Consider the following 21,360-nt stretch of genomic DNA (forward strand, 5'->3'; position numbering starts at 1 on the left):
TGTAGTTCCAGCGATAGACGAGTCCCCAAGGGCGAGGTGTCCTCCATTTCGCGGGGTTCAAGTTTCGGTGGAAACTTTCCCTCAGAGGCTCCGCCTCCTTCACCTTGGCAACGGGCGCCGGGGCCAAGTCGCAGCCGATTCCGCTCCTCTCCACCCTGCACCTGGCGGCCACGCGCTGGGGGCAGGGGCGGGGCCTGCGAGGGGCGGGGCCGGCGGGGCGGGGGCGGGGCCGGTGGGCGGGCCAGGCGAGCGCTCCCCGAGGCCGGCCTGGCAGGTTGGGCCCCTCCCCGGCCGAGCCCCGCCTGCGCTCCCGAGGGCGCGGGGTAGGGGGCGGGGGAGCCGGGGAGCGGCGCGACTCCGCCGCCCGCTGACGCACCGTCGGCGAGTTGCGCTCGGACCTTCTCCCGCCTCGTCCTTTCCCGGGGAGCAGCTGTACACTTGGAGCCGGGCGTGGGGGAGCTGAGAAGAGATCTGAGAGCCTCGGCCCGCCCGGGAGCGGAGCGGACTGTCCCGGACTCGGCGAGGAGCCCGGTCCCCCTTCCTCGCGGCGTGCGGCGCGGGCAGCGGCACAAACTTTCTGCACTGTCCCCCCACCGCGCCCTCGGGAGGAGGAGCCGCTGCCACTGACAGGTACGTGGCGCGCGGTTCTGAGAGTTGCGCTTGAGGGGGTCTCTTGCTTTAGGGGTTGTGGGAAGCGGGAGGGAAGAAGCGCCTCTTCCTGAGCTCTCCGACCGGACGGGAGGCGCAGGAATTGGGAGCGGGCCCTTGGGAATAGCCCAGACAAGGTCTCTGTGTCGGGCCAGGCGCGGCGGGAAGGAGGTTGGCTCCCCGAGCCGCGGGACCGGGCGTTACTCTGTGACTGATCCCGAGGGAGAGAGAGCTAGCTTGTTTTGGCGGAGAAGGATGACATTAGGGCTCTCCACCCTTTTCTTGGTCCCTGGGGCCGGAGAGCTGAGTCCTACGGGAGGAACTGGCAAAGGCGAAGAGGTCTGGGGCTCAGTTTTCCTCTCCAGACCTTGTCGCTTTTATACCAGAGGCGGAGGCGGTGCCACTCTGAAGTTTGCAGTACTTGCCAGGTGTGAGGACTTACTCGTTGGGTGGCTTTTGCTCAATTTCATCAAGTTCTCTAGTGAAACTGCTTTCAAGTCGTAGTTATTATTGACGGTGATGATGATGGTGTGTGTGTGTGTGTGTGTCCTGCTCCGACCTTAACAAAGGTCCTTTGTTATAATTCCACTTCTTCTCGGGAGTGGAACTGCTGTCCTATTTCAAGAGCCCAGCCAGAGCCAGGTGTTGATGGCAGGGGTAGCCTTGTTTCCTGGGGACTTTGGGAATCAAATGGGCAGGTCTAATGAATTAGCCCAGTTCTGTCCCACCCACTTGGATCCATCCATTCTTAATAGAGCCCGGTTTTGTTAATCCCAGACTCCTAATTTATCCTGCTCTGTTATGAATGGATGGATCCAACTGGGTGCACAGGGAACTCTATCCAATATTCTGTAATTACTAAAATGGGAAAAGAATCTGAAAAAAGAATGGATATATGAATGTGTATAACTGAATCACTTTGCTGTACACTTGAAACTAAGACAACATTGTAAATCAACTATATTCCAGTATAAAATAAAAATTAAACAAAAAATAGACCCAGCTTCCACCATTCAGCAGGTGCTGCAACCTTTGCCATCCAAGGTGAGGAATATTCCCAGTGGAAGAAAGGAGATCAAAACAGAGGAGAGTCCTGAGGAGGAGGAGTGAACAGTGCACACCACTTGTTGCTTCACAAGTTGCTTGTTGCTTCACTGGGCCTACTGCCTGCCTTCTCTGGAAGGGGCCTGCTATCAAATTCATCTCATTAGAAGTCAGCTGCTCTCTGCTAATAGCCACAGCAGCCCTGATGAAATTATGTAGGTCATTGAAAAATAATTCCTGCTTAATCACCTTTATCCTGTTGATTAGCGAGAGAAAAGATTTCCTCTCCTTAATGTACCATGTCTGGTTGGCAGGGTCACCTGCCTGACCTCAAATTCACTTGGACACCTGGCCCCGGACAGGATGTTTTCCCTGAAACTGCCCAAACGTAGCATACTACAGCCCAAGTCCACATTTGGAGAACTTTAGCTGTCCTCGCTGGACAGAAATCGAACAGGAGATTCAATCTGTACATTTACGGCTTAATGTGGCATACTTGTTGGATTTAGATAACCTTTTCACATAATTAAAAGCTGGTTTCTTTTAGTTCCAGTTAACCCCTCTCTGCCAGGTTCATAGAAATTGTTTCCATGTTTGTCTTGAAATAAAGTTTGGGGTCCCATTTGTCATTTGTCCTGTGGCTTTAGGAATAGGATTTAACTGTGTGGGGCAGATAGAAAAGACAAGAGAAACTGCCTATCACTGAACTAGATTCAGAGAGAGATTTAGAGTGGTTTCACAATGTAGGCACAACTGCCCAGCTAGCTTCCTACCTTCCCCTAAACAGAGTACGGTTGTATCACTTTATATAAAAGAAAAGATATTTGTTTGGCTGAGCTGGGTCTTAGTTTCAGCACGTGGGATCTTCAGTCTTCGTTATGGCATGTGAAATCTTTAGTTGTGGCATGCGGGATCTAGTTCTCTAACCAGGCATCCACCTGGGGCCCCTTGCTTTGGGAGTGTGGAGTCAGCCCCTGGACAACCAGGGGAGCCCAGGTTGTATCACTTTTAATGTGGGCCTTTGAAGATCAGAAATGAGAGGACTGTTTTACTACAGTGTCAGTAATGCACTGCTGGACAGTTCTTCGTGATAACTTCTCGAAATTGGTTCAAAACACTTTCTCTGCAGAGTTCTTTTCTGCCATAATAGGAAGTCAGTAGATTATGTCTTCAGGTCAGAAAGCAGATGTACAAATAATGTTGAAATATAGAGGTACATATTAGCAGAAGCCTGAGGTGTGACTTTGGAAATTATGTTCTTGTTGCACTTTTCGACAGAGAATTTGGTAAGAAAGCTCCTTCTCTCTGCAAATATAAAACAGAGCTGCTTTCTCTGATCCCTGCTTAGATGCCCGATGTTCTGTGCACATTTGTCTCATTGGGTGATACATAGGCCCTTGGGAGAGCTGGCCTCTCAGATTTTGACTGTGAAATATGATTTACTTCACCCTTCTCACACTTCTGTGAAGAGTGAACACCTTACTTCACTCTTACTCTCGATGACGTCTGCCTCTTAGTTTTTAGCCTACACAGGAGAACGGTGCTCAAGTGACCAGTAGCTTCAGGAACTTCATTTATAGGGATCTCTTAGTGAAGACAATAACAGAAAGTCACTTTTTTGTGGGTCTTGAGATGGCTGACTTAACCAAAAAGGCAGCTCTTGCCATCGCTTCTTGGCCATTTGGCTAAGATTAGATGTAGTATGGGGGCTTCCCTGGTGGCACAGTGTTAGAGAATCCTCCTGCCAGTACAGGAAATGCAAGAGATGCGAATTCCATCCCTGGGTCGGGGAAGATCCCCTGCAGAAGGAAATGGCAACCTACTCCAGTATTCTTGCCTGAAAAATCCCGTGGACAGAGGAGCCTGGCGGGCTACAGTCCCTGGGGTTGCAAAGAGTCGGAACATGACTGAGGGGCCGAGCACATACCATATTTGTGCTTTGTGATTCAACCATTTTGAAGTGCTATTATGTTCAGATTATACAGGAGGAAAACAGATGAGATTCAGAGAAAATAAGAAACTTTTAGGTGCATATTTTGTTCCTGTATGTGTTGAACTCAGACCCAAGTGCAGCGTTTCTGATTTAGAGGCCAGGCTTTTAATTTTTTCTCTGCTACATTTTGTGCAGTGTTTGGATGCAAAATGGGGTCTTATTTCTCCTTAACCAAAATGCGTGCTCATGGGGGACTATAGAAACACGTACTTACACGTGTGTGTACATGCATGTCATCTTTATATCCTTTGCATCTTAACAGTGTAGCTGCACCCCACAAGGTGGGGTAGGTAAATAAATACCCTACTAGTTGCCATAAGGAACTTTGACTAGGATCTACGGTTGGAAAAAATCAGAAAATAGAATTTAAGTGTGGGGTTTACAAATATGGAATTAATTACTAGAAGAAACATCTAAAAGAGTTGAAAGGGCTTCTTTTGGAGAGTGGAACTCAAGGGTGCGGAGGAGCCAGGCAGAACTCTGCTGTTTTTGGCCAAGTATCTTATAACCTTATACATTATATTTTATGCTGTGTACATGTGTATTGCTTTTTTAGGTCTTCTTTGGCAAGGAAAGAGTAAAGGTTTGTTTTTCGAATTTTAGAGTCAAAAGGGACGGCAGAGATTGGTTATTTCCAGCCCTTTCCTCTTGTAGGTGAGGAAATTGAAATATAGTTGAATTGTTTTGCTAAGGTCTCCCAGGTTCACACCCTTCCCCAGGCAGGTGGAACTTTCCTCCGTGCTTGTGATTCCTTAGTCACCTTTCCAGGCATTGGTCCCTTCTCCTTTCTGTCTACTTTTTACAGTGTTTGATTAGGTTGTTGGACTGTGGATTCAAAAATAGGTAATTATCTCTAATTCCTCATATTTCTATCACAAAAGTGCTTCAGAGTTTCAAAGTCTGCACAATCTGTACACTTTTGAGGTTAATTCTACAAAAACTTTTAATTAGGATTAGAGACACTTTTGCAGTCTGTCTGTAGCTATTCAGAAATTAACAGTGTTACTCAGTTGAGTTTGATAAATACTGGAGTTTGGCCTAAACTTTTATCCCGAGAAGCTATTACTAATGGGAGATGATGAGAAGGTCTTTCTGATATCTATGTGGGTTGTTTAATTTTGAAATTCTGAGAATAAGGGAACAACGGTCTTCCAAGAGAGAGGCTGAGGCAGGTGATATAGCAGAACTATAATAGAAAAGTTTTTAACACTCCAAGATTTCTCTTTTCTTTATACATGAGATTTTCTACTTTCCCTCTAAAATTATATGACCAACTTAAAAGAAAACTTTATTTTTTTCTGATTATACACACAATACATAATTATTCAACATTCAAACACTACAGAAATATATAATGTTGAAAATGAAAAGTGCACTGTGATGTTGTATTCTAGAGAAAGTTCCCCCAAATTTTCCTAAATTAAAATATATTTATAATTGTGATTTTAATAACAAGTGGGGGTAAACGAGTACAACTTTCAACTTAATTTTTAACTTAATATGCATTGAAAATGTTTCCATAGCCATACATACAGATCATACTGTGTAGTATTGCATCACAGGTAATTTAAACAGTTTCCTATTGTTGGAAATGTGGGGGGTTTCCCATTTTCCCATAGTAAAAATAATACTTTAGAAAAATCCTTGAAAGTATATCTTTGTACACTTGGGTAGGAGAGGTTTGTGAAAGAGTCAGACGGATGAAAAGTTAAATATCTCTAGTTTATACTTCCTCTAGTAGTGTCTCTACGTTTTAAACTATATTAGTGGCTTTTTTATTTTTGAATATATTGGACCAAAGATAGAAATTATTAATATATGAGCAGACTCTGAAACAAAAGGTCATTGTAACAAAAGGCGCTGAGCTTTTAGGTGAGGCTCACCTCATTTCAGATTTTTTTGGTTTTAACGTTTCCCCCAAGAGAATATAGTAATTGGTAACAGTTCTAAAAATACTCTGCAGTTGTTGGATGAGCTGCTAATTACTTTTTATGGAACATAGTTAAAAATTTTTTTTTTAAAGAACATTATTCTAGGACATGCCATTAAGGAGTTCAGGGAATCCACTAGGCTTTGCAGAATGCAGAGTGAGTGTGTGAAATATTGGTCATGGGTCAATTTTAAAATCTTTAGACCTGCAGAAAGTCCCAAGAACTAATTTTACTCATCTATGTGTGGCAAATGTGAAATATAATACTTTGGGTAAATTTTCATGACCTAGGCTCATTGAAGCAGGAACATTTCAGGAATTCCTGTGGCAAAGTTTTTATTGGTCATCTTAGAGAGCTGATTAATATTTTCATGGAGTCCAAGCTTTGTTCATAACCATTCAATTAGAGGATTATGTTTCATTCCTCAGGATGAATACCTTCTGTTTTGTTTGTCTTCATGGAACTTGTACTTGGAGTTCATTCATGATTTTCTTTGTAACATATTAGAATGAGCATAAAAACATCTTAACAAATATAAATGTACACACATGCACACTTATATATATATATACACACACACATACCCTATGTGTGTATATACACACACACGTGTGTAATACACATGTGTATTTATGCATAAGTAATATAAGCTATACTTTAAAAATATGATCATCAGTAGGTCATTTAGCATAAATATTTGGTGCACCCTTAAAATTAAGATGATGTCTGCCCATATTTATTTTATTAGGAAAAATGCTTCTTGAAGTCTTTTATATGAAAAATTTTTTAATAAATTAAGAATTTTTTAGGATACAGGTGAAACTTCATTGTTTGTATATAGTTCTTACATTTTGGGTTTTTTTTGTGGGAAGATGAAACATTTCTTGTGTATTAGTCTTGGTTATTGCCTGTTCTCTAACACTGTTACTTTTTTAATAAGTTGAATATTTAAAATCCCTCCTGTTTGTGATATATTTCAGAATGTTTACACTTTGCTTATTTTAAGCAAGATGCAGTAATGTTTATGAAAAAAGTGGCAACAGGACTTTCACTGGCCTTGATTTGCTTCAGGAAATACTAGACAATGTGCTATTTACTCGAGTTTTATTAAAAACTTAATGGTTAATGCTAATTTCTTATCAGCTTGATGAGGTTTGTCCTTCAGTTTCCTCCTTGTACTTCTCCACTGGGCTCATGTTGAGGACTTTGTGTGTCTGATTCGGAAAGTGGACCCTGCATACGCTCTTGATGAAATCAGCTTGTAAGCTGTGTTTTGGTTGTTTGGGGGCTGGTTGTGTTGCTCCTCCCTTTTTTCCTCCTAAAGTCATCCTACCTCTTGATCACGTTTTAGGATTAGTGTGCCACCTAGGCGTGGTCATTCCTCCACAGTGAATCACAAAACGAGTCGCTCTTGCGAGACTTTCTGACTCAAGCCTGACTGATTCAACCTGCTGTCCTTCGGACTTCTGTGTGTGTGGGGGGGGGGCGGGGCGGGGTGGGGGCAGGGCACTCCTGGAGCAAACTCGCGACTTGGCTCCCTCCCCTACAAGGGTGATCCCTAAATCTGCATCCTCATTGCTGACCTTTGAAATCCTAGGCTTGCTTCTCCAGTTCCTGCTGCATAGGTCTTTATTTGGATCCTGACATCCTGTTAAACTATAGGATGACAAGAGTAACTCCTCTTAGTCACCTAGCTGAGTACCTTATTGTGAACAGAATCCCATTCGTGTGTGTTGTTCACGGTCTGCGTCTTATCATCACGTGGGCAATTATAATGTGTTTTACCTTGTTTTCATTTCCAGTTTTTCTTTCTGTAATCCATTTTCATGCCATGATTGGTCTGATTCTATACAGTACAGCTTTGTTTATGTCACTGATCATGGTCCTTGTTGCTGAGTAATAAGTCAATTCAAGGTATAATGGCTAAATTTAGGTGCCAAATTTAATTCATTGGGTGACAGGTTGTCCTGGGATTTGATTAAACATTGTTTTGGGTGTGTCTGCGAGGGTGTTTCTGGATGAGCTTGACATTGGAATTTGGTAGACTGAGTAGAGCAGATGGCCTTTCTGTTGTGGATGGGCCTCAGTCAATCCACTGAAGACCTGAATTGAACAGAAAGGCTGAGGAAGGGAGAGTTCGCGCTCTCTGCCTGACAGGTTTTGAGCTAGGACATCCATCTTCTGTGCCTTTGGCCTTAAGCTTGGACTTGAACTGTATTATCAGCTGTTCCTCTCTGGCTTGCCAACTGCAGATCTTGGGACTTCTCAGCCTTTGTAATTGCATGAGCCAATTCCTTATAATAAACCTTTCTGTCTGTGTGTGTGTATGTATGTGTGTGTGTGTATATATATATATATATATATATATATAAATATACATCCTTTATTTTTAAAATTTTTGGTGGAGTATAGTTGCTTTATAATGTTGTGTCACTTTCTGCTGCACAGCAAAGTGAATCAGCTGTATGTATACATACATCCCTTCCTTTTTGTGTTTCTTTCCCATTTAGGTCACCACAGAGCACTGACTAGAGTTCCCTGTGCTGTCCAGCAGCTTCCCATTAGTTATATACTTTATACATGGGAGTGTAAATATGTCACTCCAGCGTCCCAGTTCATCCCACCCCCACCCCTTTCTCCCGCTGGCGTCCGTGTTTGTTCTCTCCGTCTGTCCACCTCCCTTATCTGTATGTCTTCGGTTGGTCTGTTTCCCTGGCGATCCCTAACATTCGAGGCGTCTGTGGTGTGCCCCATGCAGGCCCTCTTGCAGGCTGCCGTGCCGACCTGTTCTCCATTCCTGAGCACACCTACCTGTTCCTTTCCCACTCTCTCTGATGGGACTGGCCCTTCCTCTTTCCTATCTCAGTGATGTGAATTCTTCAAATCCAGTTCCGAGCCTGTGTCCTCCATTAAGCCTTTCTTGGCTATCTTTTCCTGTAGCAGTTTCCTGGCATCTGAGCCTCTGTACTGAAATTTTAGGAATTTAGTCACTAGACATTAGCTTTCTAGTGTTAAAAGATCTTTTATACAATTGTTCTTGTTCCTAGTTATATTATAAACTCCATGAGGACTCAGATCAAGCTCTATGCTGCAAATCCTCCACTGCTCTTGGTTTTGCTTCACATAGTAGGTGGTCAGTGTTTTCTGATTTTCTTTTAAAGCACTAAGCTCTACCGAGGAAGGAGAGGCAAGTGTGGGGCCTGTGTGCTCAGCCCCCCACCTTGTGCCCCGGGAAGAAATGTCTAGCTCATTGCCCACAGGACCCAGAACTCTTTATCAGAGCAGTGCTCCAGGGAGACTCTGCCAGTTGTTTGGAGTTGTTACTAGAAACAAAACTTATACATTGTCCTTGACCTAGAGCTAACTTTTCCTAAGAAAAAGTTGAGCCATATTTAAAGTTCTATTGAATTAGCCCTTTCATGAAGTACTGGTTCGCAGCTATTCTTGCTCTCATCTGCTTTGCTCTTGTCTCTTGTAATTCCCTTTGCTCTGCCTGTGGTGAAGTCATTTCGTATCTTCCTCCATAATTACGTTACATAGCATGTTGGTATCAATAATTTTGAGCAAGGGTCAAGAAGACGAAATATGGAAAAAGAGCTCTGTGTTCCTAGGCAATTTGGGTTTGTCCAATTTTATGCACATTTCATTCAAGCTCTGTTTGATTTTCCTCATTTCTCCTGCAGTTAAATGTAGTTTTTGAGGAACATCATTGCAAATCTGACCTCCTTATGCACTTTGGTATGTCTTTTAATCTCGGAGTATTTCAGATCCTCTGCACATTCCTTCTCCCTTCCCCTCTGTCCTGCACTTATTTTCTAACATATTACAATTTACGTATTTATTTTGTGTATTGTTTATCAGTTAACCCCCAAATAAGAACTTAAAGCTCCACGAAGGGCAGGGATCTCTGCTGAATTAGTTTTGACTCTCTTTGGCTGTGTCCCAAGATGTAGACCAATGCCTGCCATTCAGCAAAGTGTTTGTTGAATTGAATGAATGGGAGTTTGCTGTCTTTTTTTTTTTTCAAAGATTAAAAAAAACTATTTATGTATTTGGCTGCACTGTTTCTTCACTGCAGCACACAGGATTTTCAGTCATGTCAGACAGAATCTAGTTCTGTGCCCAGGGATCAAACCCAGGCCCCCTGCGTTGGGAGTGCAGAGTCTTAGCCACTGGTGGCTTAGCCAGTTAGCCAGCCACCACGGAGGTCCTTGGGAGATTGCCGTCTTGAAAACTCTTCACACCCTTGGTTGTCTGGGCTTTCTTTTAAATCCTGTTGGCCCCTCTTCCTTTTTCCCTTCTTGTTACTGAAGGTCCCTTCTATTCAGACCTGGGCTTCCCAGGTGGCACTTGTGGAAAAACACCTGCCTGCCCATGTAGGAGACATCAGAGACAAGGGTTCAATCCCTGGGTTGGGAAGATCCCCCAGAGGAGGGCATGACAGCCCACTCCAGTGTTCTTAGCTGGAAAATTCCACGGACAGAGGAGCCTGGCAGGCCACAGTCCATAGGGTCACAAAGAGTCGAGCATGACTGAAGCGACTTAACACCTCCAGACTGAGTCAGGCTCCAAACCACATACCCACCTGTCCCCCAGGTTGCTGCCTTCCTTGCAGCCGCTTCTATAGCAGGAGTGATTTAGAGTCTCCTGGTTGTTCGTGGCTTGAAGAGCACTGTCGCACATACAGTCTCATCTGAAGTCGTTGTGTGTCTGTGGCGGTGCTGAGTGCTTTAGGGCTCGTCTTTCACCAGAGCATGCAGGTTAGCAAAGTCCCGTGGCATCAAGGGGTACGCCATTCTCCAGTGTGTGCTGGGCACACTCTTCCCTTGGCTCTGCTCTTGCCAGCTTATAACTAAGGAGCGTGCCTCTTTGATAGCAGCTCTGGCCTTCTTAGGAACAATCACTGTCTTCCTCAGAAGAGTGTATGTATGGTATAAGGCCCCCAAGTAGAGTGGAAAAAGTGAGGAAGGGAAAAAAAAAGAGACAGACAACACCAGCACGTGTATGGGACGCTTCTCACTGGAAAGTCCTTGGGCAGATGCTGAAAACAGTAGTTGCCTCGAGGTTAGTTTAATAGGGTGGTTCCAGCAGCAATTAATAATTAATAATTAATAATAATAATTAATAATTAATAATAATAATTAATAATTAATTTAATAGGGTGGTTCCAGCAGCAATTGGACACAGAAGCATGGAATCGAAAACCTTTGCCTGAAGGATGCAGCTCGTGTAGAGATGGGAACTGGTGATTTTTGGGTTCTCTGTCAGTAAATTGCTGTTCCTGTCCTCCTGGCCTGTCGTCACTGAGCTAAGAAGATGGAGCCATTTTCTTCCTGAAGGGCTTCTGTTCTTGCCCCCAAGCCATGGGAGTGCTCAATAACTATTAGTGTCTAATGATGACACAGGAATGTTCCTCTGAGCAACTGCAGAGCTGAAGGCGTGTCTCACAGCAACAGGCTCTCACAAATCTCCTTTTGCTGTTTTGAAATATCACCACCAGGGGAGTTGTATACATCTTGTTCAGGCAGAGGGGTCTTAAATATTCATCCTTTTACCTCTTCCTTAAGAGGAATGCCAGCATTTCATCTTCAGGCTGCCAGTAGTAATTTTGGAGAAATTGTATTATAACTTTTTCAGGGTACTTATTTTCATATAGCTCATTTATTTATGCATCCATATATTAAGGTTATGCTTAATGACGAAGGGCATGTACTTTGAGGTCAATGGAGGTCAGGGGTTAAATGGAGGTCTTTGGTGAGTTATACTCTCTGGTAAGGTAATTAGCAAGTATCTATTGTTGTGGGAGGCAACCTGGGCATGGGAGAGAAGGTGCAGTTTGGACACAAATCTGGCTCAGACCTCTGCTTTGTTATTTAATAATTGTGTCTGTGGACCTGTTACTTTCCTGGGGTGAACCTTAGCTTCTTTATGTTTTTATGCTCAGTCATGTCTGACTCCACAGCCCCATGGACTGTAGCCACCAGGCTCCTCTGTCCATGGGATTCTCCAGGCAAGAATACTGCAGTGGGTTGCCATTCATCCTCCAGGGGATCTTCTGACCCCGGGATTAAACCTATATCTCCTGCGTCTCCTGTATTGGCAGGTGGATTCTTTACCACTTGGGCCATCGGGGAAGCCCAAGTTTATAATGCACCACTGCCCCCCACTGCAGGAATTTTCCTTGAGGGTTAAATAAGATAACACATCTGAAATGCTTACCATGTAAGTAATAATCAGTACATGGTAATTGTTATTTATGTACTAAATCTCTGTTAGCACTCTTCTAGGGATTGTTTGTGGGATTCTTTCAAAAGTTATGAGTTAATATGTCTGCAAGGCCACAAAAGATGTTGACAGACATGTATTTGACACACAAAAAATTAGGGCAGCTTGTGATTAAGTGTTATTTGTACATAAAGTAAGCATAAGAAACCAGAAATGTAGAGGTCACTGCAGTGGGGATTGTATTAGGATTCCTTTGGTTGTAAGTTATTAGAAATTTAAACTATATGGAAAGGGAATTTATTGACTCACATGGTCAAAGATATGAGAGAAGTGAAGGAGGTATTGGAAGCCAAAGCTGGAAACTCCTATACCACTGAGAGTCTCTGTGTCTTTTCCCTACTTCTCCCTACTTCTCTCTGGGTCAATTTTCTCCACGTGCCTGAGGGCATGGATGCCTGAAAGCCAAGGATCACCCAGAAAGAGGGCCTGAGCTTTTAATCTACACCTCGGAATCCCAGGGCTGCCTCTGGTTGACCCCCTTGGATGGTATCCTTTTCCCTGTGGCTGGTGGCACACGTTATTTGGTAATTGGCAGCCCCATCTAGAAACACATTGTTTGGGTGGGGAAAAGGAGCAGTCTCCTGAAAGAAGGATCGTGCCATTCTCAGAAGAAGGGTGGGTGCTGGATGCAGGAGCAGGAGCAGTGTTTACTGCTGAGGGCAAAGAGGACAGCTTGAGCTGGTTGCAGGGAGAGCGTCAGGTGTGCAGAGCACCGACCAAAGGCACCAAGTCCAGAATGAGAAGATGGGTTGTATCAGTGAAACAGGATCTGGTAGCTTCAGGCTGACTGGTTCGAAGGGGCTGGTTGAAGAGTTTGGACTGGTCTGATTGGGCGTAAATTCTGATTGACATCAAATTGACATAGTCATGTTGGGTCCTGTCTTTTATTCTTTAAAAATAGGTTTCATATTGTAAGTGGAGTATTTGAACTGGTAACTTGAGGACTAAGTGGAGTGCACTTGAGAAGTTACCCTCATTGAGTCAGACCAGGGTAGTCTTAATAGTCAAGAGGCAGATATCTGTCTGATACTACTTTAAAAAGGTGTTATCAAGGGCTTACCTTACTTTTCCTATTTTTTTAAAAAAATCAATGCTGTATTTCAGAGGAACCAACAAGTGGTTTGCACAAAAGCCTGATTTTTAGAATTCCAACTCATAAGTGCAGAAGGAATGACATAAAGAAAATACTATCATTTTATTACCTGTAATGAAATAACAGGAGAAGGCAGTGGCAACCCACTCCAGTGTTCTTGCCTGGAAAATCCTGTGGATGGAGGAGCCTGGTAGGCTGCAGTCCATGGGGTCGCTAAGAGTCGGACACGACTGAGCGACTTCCCTTTCACTTTTCACTTTCACGCATTGGAGAAGGAAATGGCAACCCACTCCAGTGTTCTTGCCTGGAGAATCCCAGGGACGGGGGAGCCTGGTGGGCTGCCGTCTCTGGGGTCGCACAGAGTCGGACACGACTGAAGCGACTTAGTAGCAGCAGCAGCAGCAGCAGCAGCAATGAAATAACAACCTAGGGAATGATGGTCAGTGACTCCTGAAACTTAGGTCAAAGGGCAATTGGGAACTTTATAATTGATAACATCAGACAGAGAATTCCTGTACCCACTGATCAGTGTTAACATTACAAAAAGAGAAAAAAGTAAATACGTGCCCCCTAATTGGATAAAATAGGAAATATATAGAACCATTTAACATTACTTATCAAAAACCTGAACATGATTCTAATTAAGACTTTGTCTCTAACTGCTAGTTTATAAGAAGCACAGGAAAAAGGGGACCATGTTTAAAAATATCATGGAGATGTGATCAGCCAAATCCAGAATGCAGATATATCTGCAGAACAAGTTATTTTGTTTGTTCAGTAAATAAATGGCAAGAAAAACAAATAAGGAATAACAATTATTTTTTTCCCCTAAGTCAGTGTCAGATAACTGTTTTTATTTATTATATTTGAAAAAGTTGCCTTGAGACTTAAGAGACATAAATATTTTTGTATCTTGGTTTGGCTAAATCACCACAAAGTTATAAATTATAAATATGAAATTAAGGCAATTTGGGAAATTTAAACTCTGGATTTAGACACATTAAAGGACTTTAACAAAGCGAATGATCATGGTATTATTTTAAAAAAGAGTATTTCTTAAATATACATAATGAAAAAATTTCCAGTTTATATAATTTTGTGTTAGTTTCCTATAACTATGGTAACATTACCACAGACTGGGTGGATCACACAACAGAAATTATTCTCATAGTTCTGGAGGCTCGAAGTCTAAAATCAAGGAGTAGGCAAGGCCATGGTCCCTGTGCGATGCTAGGGGAGAATTCTTTCTTCTTCTCTGGAAGCTGTCCTTGGTCTGTGACTGCATCTCTGTCCCATCTCACTTGGCTTTCTCCTCTTGGGATGTCTGTGTCTTGCATCCTCTACCTCTTTCCTATAAGGATACATGGGATTGCATTTAGGATTTACTTGGATAATCCAAGATGAATTCCTCCTTAAGACTGAAAGTTATAGCTATATTTTTTCCCCTATATAAATTAATATTCAGAGCATCTGGGGATTGGGAAGTGACATATCTTTGTGGGCCATTTTTTTCTTGTCTCAGATATGATGTATGATTTGGGCCATGCCTTGAGGCGTGTGAGATCTGAGCTTCCTGACCAGGGACTGAACCTGGGCCCCCTTCAGTGGAAGCACAGAGTCTTAACCACTGGACTACCATGGAAGTCCTAAAATTTGCTTTAAACAATCCAGCAGAGGCAAGAAGTGGGAATGGCAGGTTGTGAATAGCTATACATTGTTAATTGCTGACCTGAGTGATAGTAGCTCATCATACATAAAAACAAACAGAACAGGTAAATCAAAATGCCTTAGTGTCAGTTCCTTTCAGAATTTGGAATGTACGTATCAAGCCCTGATAAATAAAAACTTCATTTTTTTTCTGTTCATAAAACTTAGATATTAGGGAATTCCCTGATGGACCAGTGGTTCAGACTCTGCCCGTTCACTGCTGAGGGCCTGGGTTCGATCCCTGATTGGAGAGCTGAGATCCCACAAGCTGCAATGTGGGGCCAAAAAAAAAAAAAAAATTACATGTGAGATGTCTAATATCCTCGTTAATCCTTCAAGTTTTCACTACCTTTTTGGATGTACTTGTTTGCACTTCTTAAGAAAAGTAAGGGGTGAGTGAATATCCCTTCACTTGGAATACAGAAATTGTAAGACCTGAGTCTTAGATAAAAACCCACTTTACTCTTCCTCACTAAAATACTGGTGAGTGCATGAAGCAACAGTCAGCTTGGGAAACTCATGGGCCATGTGACTTATCATGACACCTTTGTCAAGCAGGTAAAATCACGAAAGGGTCAACCTTTTTACTGTAGGGCTCCCCTTTCAACTGTGTTTTAATGTGATCATAAAATGTCCAGGTGAGCAGCAAACTTGGCATATCGAGTACGTTGGCAGAGCTCAATAGTAATAAATATTTTTCTGTGAATTACTTTTTTAGTTTTGTAAGTCTTGAGATTTTAATTCTTAATTCTAATCTACTTTGTTTTTCCTGAAAAGTAAAAGATAATGAGATTTTTCATGATTTCTCTTCTTTACCTCTGTGCTGGAAAGATTTCAAGGCATACATTTAAAAACAACCACAAAGAGCTGTTATTGCATATCAGAAGTTATATTTCTGTGTGTCCAATTCAGCTTAAGTGTGTTATAAAGTATAGTGACTGTCAAGACTGTGTTTTAGGTGATTGAGGTTACTTCACATATACTTTAGTTGCTTAATGATTTTTTTTAAGGAAGAAAACAAATTCATATGCAGAGTCTGCAATCAAATAATGCCTGGGTTGTGACTTAAGTCGCCAAAAGCAGCATTTTAAAATGTGCATTTAGCCTTTAGAAATCAGTTTATCAACATGCTGTAGTTTTATATTCTTTCTTCAGTGATTTTTATATTGAATCTGTTTCTTTCCAAGTTGAAAACTGTATTTTCAAGGAGTGGTGTAGAATCTAGTTGCAAAATCTCAAAGTTAGACTGTCTTTTTTTTTTTTTAGCTCATGGCATTAGACTTTAGCTGGTACATTTGTTGTTGATGTATGAGACTACTAAAACCCAGATCCCCCTTTATGTTTGTTCTGAGTATGGCCCAGATTGGCTGTGTGCATCAAACACAAGAACAAGCGGCAAATTCAGTACAAAATTGGACTTTTTGTGTATTCACGGAGTTTATAAGGGTGACTGCATTTTGAACTTTATACCATCTTATTGGGGGCTTCCCGGGTGGCTCAGTGGTAATGAATTTGCTTGCAATGCAGGAGACTCAGGAGATACAGATTCGATCCCTGTGTTGGGAAGATCTCCTGGAGAAGGAAATGGCAACCCACTCCAGTATTCTTGCCTAGAAATTTCCATGGACAGAGGAGCCTGGCAGGCTACAGTCCATGGAGTTGCAAAGAGTCAGACACGACTGAGCATGCACCACCACACAGAAAAACCCGAGTGCACTTTTGGCTGACCTAGTACATTACTATGATATGGTAACTAACCCAGGCCTACTGGAAAGCTGCATTTCTTTGGAGGATATGGATTAGAAGTAGCATATCATAGTAAGATAGATATAAAAATGATTTTTCCATGTGGGTGAAATCATTCAGTTTAGTTCAGTTCAGTTGCTCAGTCGTGTCCGACCGTTGGTGACCCCATGGACTGCAGCACACCAGACTTTCCTGTCCATCAGGGAATTACCAGGGAACCAGTGAAATCATTGGTGAAAGAATAGATTTAAATCACTGCAAGCCTCTTGGGCATTCTGGTTGCTTACTAAATGGTTTATTATAAAACTTGATGGTGATTATTAAATCTCTCAGCCATTCCCTCCTTTTAGAGTTATAAAATCACCTGATTTATGTACCCTGTAATAAAAGAGAAATGATGTAAGGAAATCACTGAGATAATGGTTTACATTTCACTTGATATAGCATCATGAGAATCTGTTCTGCATTTTTTAGTGTGTTTTTGTGCAAGAAAAATATTTACTCAGTAATAAGGTATGGGTTTTTTTATTACTCAGGTGCAACTCCGTTTTTCAGGAACACACATTTTTACATAAAATGAAATACTTCTTAAGTCTTGTTTTTCTCTTTGTTATTTTTCCTTCTTTATATAAAAGATAAAATATGTGGGACCCGATTGAAAAAGAACTCTGACATTTGCATTGTGTGTTTTGGTTTGCAACTGATTAGCAAATAAGGAGGAGAAGGCAATGGCACCCCACTCCAGTACTCTTGCCTGGAAAATCCTATGGACGGAGGAGCCTGGTAGGCTGCAGTCCATGGGGTCGCTAAGAGTCGGACACGACTGAGCGACTTCCCTTTCACTTTTCACTTTCATGCATTGGAGAAGGAAATGGCAACCCACTCCAGTGTTCTTGCTGGAGAATCCCAGGGACGGGGGAGCCTGGTGGGCTGCCGTCTGTGGGGTCGCACAGAGTCGGACACGACTGAAGCAACTTAGCAGCAGCAGCAGCAGCAAATAAGGAATTCTTAGGCAAAATGAAAGTATTATCTTTGAGTAAATAACAAATACAGAATACCATCCTAATTTTTACTGCTTTTACATCCAGTGCCTCTCAAATCCACCCCTTTCTCTCATCTGTGTTATCTCCACCCTCTCTTGTAGATTATTACAATATCTTCTTAACTGGTCTTCCAGCTTCTCTTCTGTCCACTCTCCAGTTGGTTCTTTACTCCAGCCTTGGTGATATTAAATAATGTTGATTTTATGGTGTCTCTTTCCCATCCTCCTTCCCATTTGAAAGTCCAGTTGAGGCCTCTCCTCACTCTTAAGGTAAGTGAAGATCCTTACTGTGTGCCAGGCTCTGTGGAGTCCAGCTGACTACCTTGCCAGCCTCATCCTGGACCATTCTCTCACTAGTATTGAGACACTTCTTGATGCTAGTATTCTCACTAGTATTCATGCAAAACTAGTATTCCCACTAGTATTCACTCAATGATAGTGTTCTCACATGTATTCACTCAGTGCTAGTATTCTCACTAGTATTCACTCAGTGCTAGTATTCTCACTAGTATTTATTCAATACAGGCAATGGCACCCCACTCCAGTACTCTTGCCTGGAAAATCCCATGGGCGGAGGAGCCTGGTGGGCTGCAGTCCATGGGGTTACAAAGAGTTGGACATGACTGAGCGACTTCCCTTTCACTTTTCACTTTCATGCATTAGAGAAGGAAATGGCAACCCGCTCCAGTGTTCTTGCCTGGAGAATCCCAGGGATGGGGAAGCCTGGTGGGCTGCCATCTCTGGGGTCGCATAGAGTCGGACACGACTGAAGCGACTTAGCAGAAGCAGTATTCTCACTAGTATTCCCTCGGTGCTAGTATTCCCACTAGTATTCCCTCGGTGCTAGTATTCCCACTAGTATTCCCTCGGTGCTAGTATTCCCACTAGTATTCCCTCGGTGCTAGTATTCCCACTAGTATTCCCTCGGTGCTAGTATTCTCACTAGTATTCCCTCGGTGCTAGTATTCTCACTAGTATTCCCTCGGTGCTAGTATTCCCACTAGTATTCCCTCGGTGCTAGTATTCTCACTAGTATTCCCTCGGTGCTAGTATTCCCACTAGTATTCCCTCGGTGCTAGTATTCCCACTAGTATTCCCTCGGTGCTAGTATTCTCACTAGTATTCGCTCGGTGCTAGTATTCCCACTAGTATTCCCTCGGTGCTAGTATTCTCACTAGTTTTAAAGTAGTGCTTTAGCACTGCAATCTTTCTTTCATTTCTTAATGTGCCCATAGTCTTAAAAAAACCAAACCAAACCACAGAGCCTTTGCACATGCTGTTCATGCTACTTGAAACATTCTCTTCTACTCCACCCAGTTTCCATACCTTTCCCCTCATAGTGCTCTTTGTTTAATTAGTTAACTGCTGATTATCTTCAGTTCAGATGACATCTCTGGACCTCCATGGTGGTGCAGTGGATAAGAATCTGCCTGCCAGTGCAGGGGACACAGGTTTGATCCCTGGTCTGGAAAGTTCCCACATGCTGTGGTGGCGGTAAGCCTGTGTACCACGACTCCTGAATCCTGAACTCCTGGAGCCTGTGCTCTGCAAGAAGAGAAGTCACTGAAATGAGAAGCTGAGCACCACAACTGGAGAGTAGCCCCCTGCTTGCTGCAACTAGAAAAAGTCTATACACAGCAACAAAAAGAACTGGCACAGCCAAAACAAAAAACGACATCTTCTTAGAAAGCCTCTTTACACCAGCTGGTTCTCACTGTTACAGGCTTGTTAAAATAACAAGGCCCCCAGTGGAGCCGCTCCTGCCCAGGTGCTCCATCTGCAAACTGACACTCAGATGATTCCAGTGTCCCTTGCTCCTTGGACGAAAAGCTATGACAAACCTAAACAGTGTATTAAAAAGCAGAGACATCACTTTGCCAACAAAGGTCCATATAGTCAATGCTATGGTTTTCTCAGTAGTCATGTACAGATGTGAGAGTTGAACCAGAAAGAAGGCTGAGCGCTGAAGAATTGATGCTTTCTAATTGTGCTGCTGGAGAAGACCCTTGACAGCAAGAAGATCAAACCAGTCAATCCTAAAGGAAATCAATCCTGAATGTTCATTGGAAGGGCTGATGCTAAAGCTGATGCTCCAGTACATTGGCCAGCTGATGCGAAGAGTCAACTCATTGGAAAAGACCCTGAAGCTGGGAAAGATTGAGGGCGGGAAGAGGAGGGACCAGCAGAGGATGAGATGATTGGATGGCATCACGGACTCAGTGAACATGAGTTAGAGCCAACGCTAGGAGATAGTGAAGGACAAAGAGGCCTGGCGTGCTGCAGTCCAGGGGTCACAAAGGGTCGCACATGACTAGCCACTGAACAACAACAACTAAGTGTCCCTGAAACTGCTCTGTTTGACCAGGAACCCAGGGAGTATAACCAGTCCATCAGTCCACAAGCACCAGGTCAGCTCTGAGACTTCCCACTGCAGACGAGGGTCACTGCATGGCCCTGGGTGTCACTGATGTTTTCTGTTTTTCCCTTCCTTGTTCTTTATTCTCTATCCTGTGAAAGCTTCCAGTCTTCTGCCCCATTTTACAATTTCTGCAAGGAGACTGTCCACTTCATGAAGAGTTAAATAAAGTTTGTTTGTATCATCTCATTGTCTTCTTTAGTAATTTTTAATAGGTTTTTGCATCACCCTATGTCTTTTTTTTCTCCCATTGGATTGACTTAATGGTTATAATTTGTGTGCTTCTGTAAATCATCTTCATGAGGCAGGTAGAGAGGCCTGCTCACCATTATCTTCCTAGGACTTAGCACAGTACTTGGCAGATACTTAGGAGCGCTATAAATATTTGTTGAATGAATAAATAACGTGAAAAAATGGAATCAGAGATAGCTGTTACCTAATTAAGTAAATGTACAATCCCAATACTAAAGACATCCTAAAAAGTGAAACATGCTCTTCAAAGAAGTCATCTAGGGAGGTTGCCTGCTTATCCCATAGCTGCTGCTCTTAGAAGGGGAATTTAGAATAGTTTTAAAGAATTGTCTTTGGAAGTAATTTTCAAGCCACATAAAAAAATCACTTGTTCTTTTGATTAAAAATAATATCCAGCTCAGTGGTTCCCTTCATTTTTCAAATGTATTTCCAGCTCACAGATCTCAACTTCCACTTTTAAAGACCCAGATTTGTCACAGTTGAAGTTTTCAAAAAGGTGTTATATACGTAAAGGCAGCCTTAAAAGACTTGCTGCTAAGACATTTTGAGCATTGGTGGGCATTTTTGTGATGAGCATGTAGTCTTTGAAGGGACTAATATTCCTGTAGACGTGTGGACTTTGGTGTTCTTGTTAACTTTAATGAAGTTGCTCTTGATGCTGTGCGGATATCTCACTTTTGCTTCTGGCGGTGAGGAAGGGGGATACATTTTACTCTCAAGTCGTTCACTTCATCCTGGTGCCTCCCATCCTCCATGGGCAAAAGACGTCTTGCAATTTTTTTGTTTTATACCAGTAAGTATTATAATAGGGAATTGAATGAACTATCAAGTGTTTTAAATTCCTTAGATGTTGAGTTCTTTGTTTAGGAAAAGTCCCTGTTAGTGTGAACCATCTCAGAACTGTGACCACATTCTTCCACTGAAAAGTATCAGGGGTTCTTGCCAACTTCCGCTATTCAAGATTATTCAGTATTTTTGTTAATTTATCTTTTTAGCCCCTATGTGTGCACGCATGCTTAGTTGCTTCAGTCATGTCTGACTCTGTGACCCCATGGACTGTAGCTTGCCAGGCTCCTCTATAGGATTTTCCAAGCAAGAATACTGGAGTTGGTTGCCATGCCCTCCTCCAGGGGAATCTTCCTGATGCAGGGATCAAGCCTACATGTCCCGTATTGCAGGCAGATTCTTTACCACTAAGCCACT

At 42.8% G+C, this 21,360-nt stretch overlaps 1 protein-coding gene across 3 annotated transcripts in view; it reads left to right on the forward strand.

Annotated features, from left to right (window-relative positions):
• Positions 1 to 352: 352 nt before the first annotated feature.
• The window catches only part of FHIP1A (FHF complex subunit HOOK interacting protein 1A), a 312,881-nt gene continuing 291,873 nt past the window's right edge, over positions 353 to 21,360 (forward strand). For 2 of the 3 annotated variants that reach the window (XM_044930521.2, XM_044930526.2), the window contains exon 1: positions 354 to 630. The gene's annotated coding sequence lies outside the window, so the exon portion shown is untranslated. Of the gene's footprint in view, positions 631 to 21,360 lie in introns of all 3 variants that reach the window. The other variant, XM_044930522.2, reaches the window with a different exon arrangement.

This window comes from Bubalus bubalis, chromosome 17 (assembly GCF_019923935.1).
Source record: "Bubalus bubalis isolate 160015118507 breed Murrah chromosome 17, NDDB_SH_1, whole genome shotgun sequence".
Lineage (NCBI taxonomy): Eukaryota > Metazoa > Chordata > Mammalia > Artiodactyla > Bovidae > Bubalus > Bubalus bubalis.